Source organism: Mytilus trossulus, chromosome 4 (assembly GCF_036588685.1).
Source record: "Mytilus trossulus isolate FHL-02 chromosome 4, PNRI_Mtr1.1.1.hap1, whole genome shotgun sequence".
NCBI classification, from domain to species: Eukaryota; Metazoa; Mollusca; class Bivalvia; order Mytilida; family Mytilidae; genus Mytilus; species Mytilus trossulus.
In genome coordinates, this window is record NC_086376.1 from 82833074 (window position 1) to 82845186 (window position 12113).

The 12113-nt window shown below is 31.0% G+C and overlaps 1 protein-coding gene across 4 annotated transcripts in view; it reads right to left on the reverse strand.

The window, feature by feature from the left end:
- Positions 1–12113, reverse strand: part of LOC134716136 (Kv channel-interacting protein 4-like) — a 180024-nt gene that overhangs the window by 95433 nt on the left and 72478 nt on the right. The gene's annotated exons all lie outside the window — the stretch shown is intronic.

The following is a 12113-nucleotide window of genomic DNA, read 5'->3' on the forward strand; positions in this document are numbered from 1 at the left end:
TGTTGTTTGACTTAAGCACGCAGTTACGTGTTATGCAATAAAATATATACATTTCAAAATATGTTTAATAATACATTTTTTTTTAAATATTTACTTTTCGTCTAAATTGTTCGGTATCCAGATTTATAGTGGTTCATGTAATCGTAAACTTCAGAAAAGGGGAGATGCCAAGGGGACACCCCAAAAACTCGAGAGAAACAGTCAGAATTACTCGCAGGCCATTTAATGCCATTTGTTTAAAATTTTGGCAGATCGGGAAACCTTATTGAAAACGATTGGTGTCATCATTATTCAAATAAATTTTGTGATTATTATGGTTTTAAAACGTTTTTGAGATAGCAATTTGATAAGAGACTTTCCAAATTTCATTTCCGTTTTGAATTTTTCTTGGTGTTCGTTTTGTTATTTGTTTATTTACACTGCTTTGAGATAAAGTTGTCACGACGACAACCGAACTTCATTTTCAACTGTGAATGTAAGTTTGTTTTGTAATCATATATGTTAATGAAATTATGTAATTTATGTTAAACACTGCAAATCAATTTATTGAAATCATATTGTATAATTGATTTACTGCAAAAACAAGACAATATAATTTTAAAGTTAGAATTAAGCTTTCTTTCCCTGTAAACATTAAATCTTTTAAGGAAATTGTAAATTTCATTTATCTCAGAGGTTTTCAAAGCTACAACCTGGGTTAAGGGTTCTAAGTAATACTTCTACTGACAAATATAGATTTGACATAGAGCAGACAGTTCATCTTGCAACAGGTTACCAATGGCTCCATTGTAAGGGATTTTCAATGTTCCTTAAAGGCTTTTAATAGACATCGAGTTTATCACCTTATTCAACCTAGTCCGTCGTCTATGAGGCATTTATTCTCTCGTTCCATTGGTTAATTAAGTTTGATTTTTGATTTTTCCAGGACTCTATAGCATACCATGTCATGAACTTAACGGCCTATTGTCAACATTCAATTTAGAAAAAAAGTGGTCAAATATTTAGCTCAAATCCAAAAACGCATTGTCATACATATAAAAAATCAAGTGTATAACGATGATTTATACTATTATCTGACATGTTAGAATAAATAATGCAGTATGCATAAACAAATCTATATATTATGGATAAAATACTATATTACATTACTGGTTTTCCACAAAGTAAAACATTGGTGTGAACAACACATCAAATACCGAGTAACATACTTAGTGGCATCAAGAGATAAACAAAACACTCGGGTTTTCCACTTCAAAACAATAAAGCCCCATAGAGTACGTTTAAAAAAAGTTAATTTTATAACATGGTATTATCAATATATAAACTTGACTGGGGATTGTTTGTTCTTGTAAAAAATATTGTTTTACAATAAGGTGTCAACTTTGCATCATCTATTCATAGATACATTATTACAAAATCATTAACACTGTTTAATACATTGATATGAGAGCTAATGTTTAGAGCCTTTTTTATAAACGTTTATATAGTATTCTGTTCAATCAAAAGTCAATAGTGCTCTAGCCTCAGCATGGCTATACTAGTTACCTTCAATATGTAGTGAAAAATGCAAATAAATTAAGCTTTCTAAATTATTAACTTTAAAAAATATATTAATTGTCTTAAATGCTGGCCTTTAGAATTGAAAATAAAAACTCCAAAATACTGATGTACCATGAGCAATTAGACAACCTATTACTCGTCAGTTTTGTTTGAAACCCAATACATAAGCTGCCAGTGCTAAAAATTCTCATCAATTCTTGTCGCGTTCAATGGACGGCAACTAGATGAAGGGAAACCCAAAAATTGCTTCATTTGAACTAAGCTAGTGCTTTCAAAATTGACAAGTATGAGTTCGTATCATTTAAGATCAAATATGAACATGGTTTAAAATATATCAATCATTATGGGGACATGCTTTGTATATTTTCAAAATGTAGTTTTACGTACAGAAGATGTTGTTCGGCTTAAGCAGTTACATGAAAAACCATGAAATGTTCTCATCAAAATAGTTAGAAGTGTAATTAAAAAATTGTTATGAAAACAAATTGTTTACTTTTCGTCAAAATGTCGTAGCTAGATTTGACGGAGGCTCATGGAATCTTTAACTTCAGATGGCGGTAGATTCTAAATGGAAAACTTAAATATCGATGTATACAGGCAAAAAATCTCGAAGACTATTTTATGTTACTATTTTTTTTTAATTTATTAATTCGGGAAGCCTTATAAATTTGAAAACGATTTGTGTCATTATTATTAAAATTGTGATCACAAACATCTTTTTTTTTAATTTAAGTTTAATATCACATCCCTTATGGCATTAGTTTTATACTTTTTACATTAGTGTAAGGGGTTTATGCTATGATTATTGATTCCCTTTTAGTTTGGTTTAAGTTTACTACGCCAGAAGATGAAAAAAAAAGTTTACAAAGCCAAAAGATGAAAAAACTTTTGTTAACATATTTGTTTTATTTTTTCTTAAATAGAAATCTCTAATTTTTTCAACATTCTAGAATTCTTGTAAATAACTAGAGTTACAATTCGCTAAAAATGGAAGACAAATAAATTACATTAAAACAGGACAATCTAAAAATCATTGGTCCAATGAAAATAGAAAATACTGTTGCCAAAAAGATTAACAACAGAATCTAGAACTTACGTTGGCTGCTGGTTCCCCTCCTTATGATGTGTATAAAGATTTTGATTTTGCCATTTGATAAGGGACTCTACGTTTTGAATTTTTGTTGGAGTTTGGTATTGATGATATTTTTCTTGCTAACGCATTTATTTTAATTTGAAAATGAATTTTCAATTTGAAAATAAATTCAAATCATTTGACTTCTTCAACATTCTAGAATTATTGTAAATAACTAGAGGTAAATTTCGTTAAAAAGGAAAGAAAAAATTGACAGTATACCACAGACATTCAGAAAATCTTTGGTCCAAAAAATATGGACAGCACAGTGGCCAAAAAGAAATACAACAAATACTAAGTATTACGTTTTTATATTTTAGAGTTCGGTATTTTTTATATTTCTCTTTTTACACAGTTAAAGCATTGTTTTGTGATTCAGTTGTCACGACGACAACCCAACTTCATTTCGACTGTGAATGTACATTTGTGTTGTAATCAGATATGTAAATGGAATTATGTTATTAATGTAAAACACCGCAAATCAATTTATTGAAATCATATTGTATTAGTGATTTACTGCAAAAACAAGACTATTTAATTTTCCTGTTAGAATAAGGCTTTCTTTCCCTATAGACTTTAAATCTTTTAGGAAATTGTAAATTTGATTTTACTTGATTACTTGACAGGAAAAATTTGACGATAGATAGATAGAATACTGTAGTCAATATGTAACTGCCAAACAAAAACACAAAAGAAACAAAATAAAACCTAAATGTAAGTTTTTAAATTTTAATCCATCTTAAGGAGATAATCTGTAGTAAATCAATTTATTTTTTGTTACAACGCAATATTTTCGCCAAGAAGGTTCCTGTTACATATATACATATTGGTGTTAAATAAAAATACATGTCACAATAACAATATTTGAACTTTGCCAATACGTGCAAAAATGTAAAATCACAAAAACAATGAACTTTGAAAGGAAAATCCGGAAAGTCCCTAAACAAATGGCAAAATAAAATGATAACACACATCAAACGAATGGATAACAACTATCATATTCCTGACTTGTTTCAGGTTTTATTGTTTGTAAACTCTCAATAAATGCACAAATTGTTTGTTTTATCAGACTAGCATATAAATCATTTGAATGATTATATCAACTTTACACTTCGATATAGTCAGATTATATAATTCCGCCTGTAAGTTATATATCGCTAGAGCCTTATTTTTACCGAATTGGATTTTAATGTAAAATGTCGTTTGCAGATTATAAATATTGATATACATATATATAATTGTGTTTAATGAGAAAGGTCAATGAAATTTAATTGTTTGTATGTTATACTAGTATAGAATATAAAACTTGTGTGTATATGCACATCCCCAATGTCAATCGGACAGTATCCATTTTATAATGAATTTAACCTCGGATGTGGAGGTTTGGCGTGACCAATTTTGAATCCCCTTGTCTACTTAACGGTACCGAGTGTCATGTGAAATCAATTCCATAATTATATTTCATATGAATACATACATGCATTGAAAATTTGTCGGTCAACAGCATCAACAGATGAACATATCAGAATGTAATACTTATTTACAATCACTGGGTCAATGGCACTGCTTGTGGAGTTTTAATTCCACCAGGCATCACAAGCCCAGTAGCACAGCGATAGCACTTATGTGCTAACATGAATTATCATTGATATGGTCATATCTATAAATTAACTGTTTACCATATTTTTGACAAAACTAAGGCTTTTCTACTTCAGTCATAGATTGCCTTTAACTGTTTTTGGTAAAACTTTGAGGAATTTTTGTCCTCAATGCTCTTGAACTTCGTACTTTATTTGGCCTTTTTTACTTCTTTGGATTCGAGCGTCGCTGATGAGTCTTTTGTAGACGAAACGCGGGTCTGGCGTTAACACAAAATGTAATCCTGGTATCTATGATGAGTTTACTTGCTTATAAGTATACTACTTCAAGGCAAATGATTCGCGTTGTCCATATTTTCCTAGTGAGTGTTATTTGAACTCACTTCAACAGTTTACCTTGACAGGTCAATCAAGTACTTCATACAATAAACCCAGATTCTGCAACACTGATTTCTATTTATCGTATTTTCTTGTAATCTAATTTTGGGATTATAATAAAGTAAATATGACTCCAAAGAGCCTGAGACCATAATTTAATAGTATTTGTCTCATAAATAATGACTGGAGATATGGACGGAGAAAAATCAATAGAAATTTATGAACAAACAAATACAAACAGCGACAATGGCATGCCGAACATGGATTATATAATTAATGCATATCGTATTTTATGCAGCAAAAAACTGTTCTTTATGACATTACGACTGCAGTCAGATTTGTTATGTAATTATAGCGGCTACAGTTGTTAAATACGAAAACAATGTTCATTTTTGCTAAAGTACATCGAATACAAATATTCCATTTACGATCAGTTAGTCCATTAAATAACAATAACTGTTTGATAATACTGTTAACGCGAATTGTTTTGTTTTCTTTGAAATTAAGGCCACGAAGATATAAAATAAGGAATAACAATTGTATGAATTCATAAAAGTACATACCTTTTACGATTTATTGACTGTTGTTTGTTAAATATACCCTTAAAAGCATTTAAAACAGGGGGATATGCAAAATTAGCAACGAGTTAATTCACAAACACAAATATTCTAGTAGTAATAGTAAATGTTAAAGAAGAAAACAAGCTTGTCACGTGTGTATCTTTTGTGCTCTGGTTTAAGGATGTCTGCTGCTCTAATTTAAAATAACAAGGATTTCATGTGGTTGCTTAAAATGAAAACAACTTTGATATTTAAACAAAATAAAGTAATAAAATCATTAGTCTCGTGTGTAGTTTTCAAAATACGAGACATTTAGAAAATGGCGGGAAAAGGGTTTTCTTCAGACTTTACTATTTGTTAACATTGGAATTGTTTTTTACCCTTAAAACCAAGAAAGAATAACAAGGATTTCATGCCGCCGGATCACTAAATCTTAAATGATCTATTGAACAGATTTATGAAGACAAAAGTGGGGTGTCGTGTAATTTTTTTTTTAATACATTTGGATGGATAAAACCTGAGAAAATCGAAAATATGACAAGAATTCAAAAACATGACCAGCAGACATCCTTAAGAGAAATAAATAGTAACATCTTCAATATATAAATGAATAAGCATTCATGGAAATAATCAGATTGAGTCTTAAAAAGCACCATGGAGCCTATTTAATTTATAATTGTCAGTTTTAACTATCAATGCGAGAACAAAGATAATGAACATAACGTTCATTTTGTTCGTGTAATTAATAAGATTGTAGACACCAAATTGAAATGATAAACATAAAAAAATCCATTCATTGGAATGAATGACATTAATATAAATAATGTTTATTGAACATGTGTTACATTACCTGCTCCATTTAATAAATGTGCGACAGTTTCAGATAAACATCTTTAACTGCTATGTATGCCGGAAACTTTCATGGCTAGAATATTAAACTTAACAGTAACCTTTTAACAGCGGAATAATTGTATATGAAAGTAATAACTGCATTTTTTAAAGGAAGTTGTATTCTTCATTGCAGTTTTAGCTTGATTACACTAATGGCAATGTGTTAATAGGAATGACTTTCCAGACAACTTGAGCAATACAAAAATGGAAATGAGTATATTGACCAAATATTGAAAATACCCTAACAACGTGTTTTCTCCAGCCATGCTTCAGTATACTGCAGCATTCGGTATCATAACAGTTTTCAGTAAACATATGAAATAAGAAAGGGAATTGTATTAAGTATAATTATTGGTCAGTTAATTTTTAAAACAATCGAAGCTGTAAATTGACTTTCGAATAGAAAGAACTGAATATCTATCAAAATTATTATCAAACTTATTACAACTGTGTCAAAAAAATACGTTTCCGTTGTAAACGCATCTTTGTACATCATAAATTAATTTAGTCCTTTCCAAAACGTTACTTTCTAGCTGAATTGCACAAGCTGGTGTCAACAGCATGTCGCCTCACCTGCTTTATTGAGTTTAATTGATGGTAAGACATTTTTAATAAAACATGTTAAATTTATATTTTTACTATACTATATATAAAAATATTAATTTTCGCGAACCATTTAGGTCACGGAAATTCCAAAATATGGCATCAGTAAGGAGAGTTGTGCAAATAATGTGAATACACAGAACCCCCATCCAAATTATCTTTAGCTAAAAGTATTCACCATTTTCTATTTTATCTGACTAACAACATTCCATTTTTCTATAATTTCGATTGAAATATTCCAAAATCTGAGTTAAAATCGATCGAATGCCCCAAATAAACATTGTCTGATTGGTTGAAGTACTGTGGCGTCGATGATTAGCATAATAAGCCTCGATGTAAAGAATAAGCCTCGATGTAAAGCACACGCTTCACATGAATAAGGAGAGTTTTACAAATAATGTGAGTACACAGATCCTCCATCCTATTTATATTTTGCTGGAAATGTTGCAGTATTCATCATTTCTGTTTTGATTCTGCTCACAACATTCCATTTTTTTTATAATTCCGATTTAAATATGTGGAACCCGCAATAAAAATAGATGGCCTCAATGATCTTATAGCAACGCAAAAAATTCCGTTACCCTGAGTTTTACGATGTTACATAAGCCTGGGATCCGGTCCAATCTAGCTGCGCGTCATAAGGTCAAGATTAGCCAGGATCCCAGTCTAAATTATAAATGTTACATAAACCAACCAAACCACATACAGAACTTTGCGCTCAAATGTAATTCTTGGTAATTATACGGGTAACTTCGTTTAAGAAAACTTATACACACTTTATCATTAACATACTACCTGGCTTTTGCATATTCACGTTTTTTTTATGCTGAACTGTAGTCGAATTCAATTTTATAAAAAAATTTTTACATGAAGCAATAGGAGTAAGAATATTTATTTCGCGCCAACTTAACCAGGATCATATCAATCAGCAAAATTATTTACCGGTATTTTTGTGAAATTTCAGTTCTATAGGTTATCAATTAGAGAAATTTTGGTAAGTATTACTTATTTATGTTAAGGTTCTACTGATGTGCTTCTCTAGACCTTTTTGGCGGTCCGTTTTATCCCATTTATCTCAATACTATCTCCGATGACAGGAATGTCAACTCGACCTATTCGTGTCGAAAGTGAAAATCCAATCTATTTGATGAAATAATTTCTTCTTCAACGGTTCATGCATTATTTTCGTATTATTTGATAACCAATCACATTCACGTTGCATGTTTGCATGAAAATGGTTATGTACATGTATTAGTGAATTGTAATGGCGATGCAGCATGCGAGGTCAGTGCGCGATCACGTGACATTATTATTTGTAAACAAACATGCTCCCCGTGTAACACGTGTCTGAATTATCCTTTCAAAGTGTTATGAATCTTTCAATCACTATTTTAAGATATTTTCCTTTTTGTTTTTAGGTTTGCATATCAGTAGTGCAAGTGAATTAGAAATAGTTCCGAGTTGTGTGTGTGTTTTTTTAAAAGTCTATAGAATTAGAAGGTAAGTCTACATAAGTTATATTTACATGTAACTAAAGTCTAAAAAGATGACTCCACTTTCCCTCTATATTTAAAACCCGCTTACCAATTTAAACAGCATTTGCTCCCCTTGAACGCTAATTTGCCCCTTCCCCGTCATTTCCCTTTAAATTTGCTCAATGGTGAGTCATACTTATGGTCCATTTACATTAACGGCTGATTTGTGATTTTACCATCTTAACTCAAATTTTCATATTGTACACATTTGACCATTCAGTATGAGTTCCCATGTTTTTTGTCTTATATGAAGGAGGTTTTAGGTCATGTTTTCCTAAACATCTTATTGCTATTTGTCTGTCTGGATCGTTAAAACCACAAAATCAGATAGTGATGAATATGCAAGTTTTCAACAATCCCGGAAATTACACCTTATTTAATTATCGCTATTTAGTCAAATCTGGGAAAAATAGTCATACATTGTATGTACAACTTCCTGTTCGGGTCATGCGGCCGAAAATAAAGGTTTTTTAGTAGAGAGCTGAGGGAGGAAAAACTTTAGAAAGCGATCATCAAGAAACTTTAATTAATAGAGTATGATCCACTTTTTTTCGAAATTAAAATTGAAGTAAAAAATTATTTTGTTTAAAGTATTTACAATAAGTAAAACGGGTCTCATTAAAAAGTATTATGCATGGTGAATTGTTTCAACGGCCCCCAGATAGCTTCAACTGGATGAAAAAGTTGTGTAATTTTAGAATTTATCCGGTATGGAATAAATAGCGATTAGGTGTATTGACATCCATGAAAAAATATAGGAAGTAAGATACATGTAACTCCCCTTTAGGTTTTGATAAATATTGGATATGACATTAAGAATTTATAAAACTTTATTCTTTGAATATGTTTCTAGCGTAACATGCACGCTTAGTACTGCTTTTTATACGTCTGTCAAAGACGGGACGTATAAAGGTATACAAATGTCAGGTGTCCGTCTGTCTGTCCAGCGTAAACATGTGGCACCGTAACTTGAGAACGACTTATCCAAATTTCATGAAACTTAATATAGTTGTTTCTTATGATGGTCACATGATCTGTACTTTTTGGTGATGATTCAAAATTTCATATTTGAGTTATTGAGTATTTATCATGTTTTTTCCAAGTCCGGATCCTTAATTAGTTTCAAAAACCGGAAGTGTGCCATTTGGCCACAGACCACAATTAATTTCTCTATCATTTCTTTTGAACATTTTTTATCATTAAAAAAATTGCACCATGCACTTTTGTCAAATTTTTTGTGTGTCTTATGTATAGCACTAGTAATTTATAACAATAACTTTCATGGCTATATTGGCTAGACTATCCAACCTTAAAATAACCTTTTGATACCAGAATAAAGTATGAGTTTAACTGTCCTCGATGTAATTACGGATATAGTCAATGAGATTTCCCCCTCGCTCTGAGAATTTTTGCTTGGTTACCCTACTGACATATGTGAGTGATACTGATTAGCCGGATGACAACAGCAACACAAAAGGTGAAGTGGGTGATTATCGATGTAGGATCAATACATTAAACGTGTAACAAGTGTGCTTCAACAAGTGAAATCTGTTGTTCTAATACAATATCAATTGCTTTTGTTGTTCACAGATTATTTTGATCTATAGCTGAAGTGTTTAAGCAGATGGTTTGCAAAGCACGTTAAGGTTGTATAGTCGATATATTTATTATAAATCGAGTTGTATAAGCTCAGATCCATGATTTGAGGTGTGCGACCCTAAACATTTTCTCAACCTGATCTAGGCAATTTTTTTCCTGTCGTATTCTATGCTAAAATAGATATTCACCCCTTATTTTAGGAAGTATGCCGAGTGCGCGTAAATCTGCACTTACAGTATGCAATATACAATACATTTTTAAGACATTCAGAAATTGTTTCACTCATACATGTATGTTTGAAGGAACATAATTTCATATATAATTGTTCTCTCTTTGGGTGAAACTAAAATCGAAAGTTTAACGCAAAGAAACTCAGTTGTTGTTTATACATAATGCTAGTCTAAGAAACAAATGTCACCACGATAAATATCTGTATTGTATTTGGAAACTTTGGTGTTGTTCGCTTAACCTGAACAGATTGCGTTTTGCAATTAGTGAATCTGAACATGAACGATTTTGTTATTGTGTATTACGATGTGCATAAAGCAATTTGAAGAGGGTTACCAGAAGTTCAGATTTTATAACATTACGAGATAATTGCAAACAAACATATATAAGATGATAATGATTGGTAATACGTACACATTAACCACCACATAGACAACCTATTACCAGATATCATTACGGCAGATTCAACAGGTTGGCACTAAAAACATATGCTTTGCTTTCGTGAATAGCAGATGTTATTGTCAATTCTTTCAATTGACATTACAATGCAATATATATTGCTGTACATCAGATTCAGATTGGTGTTATCTATTGCATCTGTATAACCGAAAGCTAGTAGTAGGGTTCGATATATCTCATAAAAATATCATATAGAAAATGACATCAGGTCCTAAAACTAAAGATATTGCTGTACAGCAGATTCTGATCTGGGTAAACTGTTGCGTCTGCAAAGTCAATTACCGGTAATCAGGTATGAGATACATCATACAAATATCGAAATATATATGACGTCAAGTCCTCAAAACAAAAACCCATAATTTTGTATGGGACTAGTCTCTCTCCTTGCTTTTACGTACAAAATGTATATCACCGAAACTTTATCCTTTTGTTATTTAAAGGTATCTAGAAAATCGTATGCATTGATTTATCATTAATCATGTTAATGCTTTTCAAAACATCTGCAATTAATTTTAATTTCATAAATGCAATAATAAATATTTCAGTACTGTTCGATGCCAACTACGAGTGCTAATTTTCGATTGTGACAGTCAATATGTTACGTGAAGTCAATTCTTAAATACATTCGTTAAAGTGTAGTTATTATATTCAATAAGTCGTATAAATGGAAGTATCTGACAAAATATTGATTATAATTATTGATTTTAATATGTCCTGAATCCTTTGACACTACTTAAAAGGACAGCAATACACATCATTATGATATGTATGCTCTGTTAAACAAATAGAAAATTATACTTGGTTAATTACAAATGGTATTGCTTCAAATATTCAATTAACTAATTTAATGGTTCATTTTCTATTTTTTCTTTAGTCAATTGTACAATTAATTATTTTTAAAGATACTATCAAAGAGTAATGAATTCCTATATCAATCCACATGCTTTCATTGTAGGTACGTTAGTACCACTATCAAAGAATACAAGTCGCACTTCTACAGTGAGTAATCTGTGCCATGCGTATGAAGACCAAGGTGTACACCAAAAAAAATCAAAGTAGCTTGTGGGGTATTGGTTTTACACTGTATGCATTACACCTACATGCAGTTATATACTCGCTGAGTATTATTGAAACCATTGTTTTAATTTTTTTTTTAAATCACCCTAATTTTCAAAATGTTTTTCTTTTATCTAAAAGTAAAGCAAACTAAAGGTAAGGCTTGCACGTAAAGATTAACCAACAAAAGTGTCATTTATAAGCCTTAACTGTTGTTAGTTTCGCAACTTTTGGTCGAAAAAAAAAAGATCTGATACCAAAGGCCAATTCAAAACCATAAGTAGAAGACAAAACGGACAAGGTCGTGGACAAAGGAGTAACGTCGTACAGCCATAAAAGCACTACAAATAAAAATAAAGAATAAACAACACAAATCCAATTCCCGGGAAGGTTATTTATGACCGCAGTCGAACATATCGCCAAGAACGAGATTCGAACTAAAACATTGGGGTTAACAAGCCAAAGATCACTATAGAACGAACTACTATTCGAACACTTAATTCAAGTTTTAATA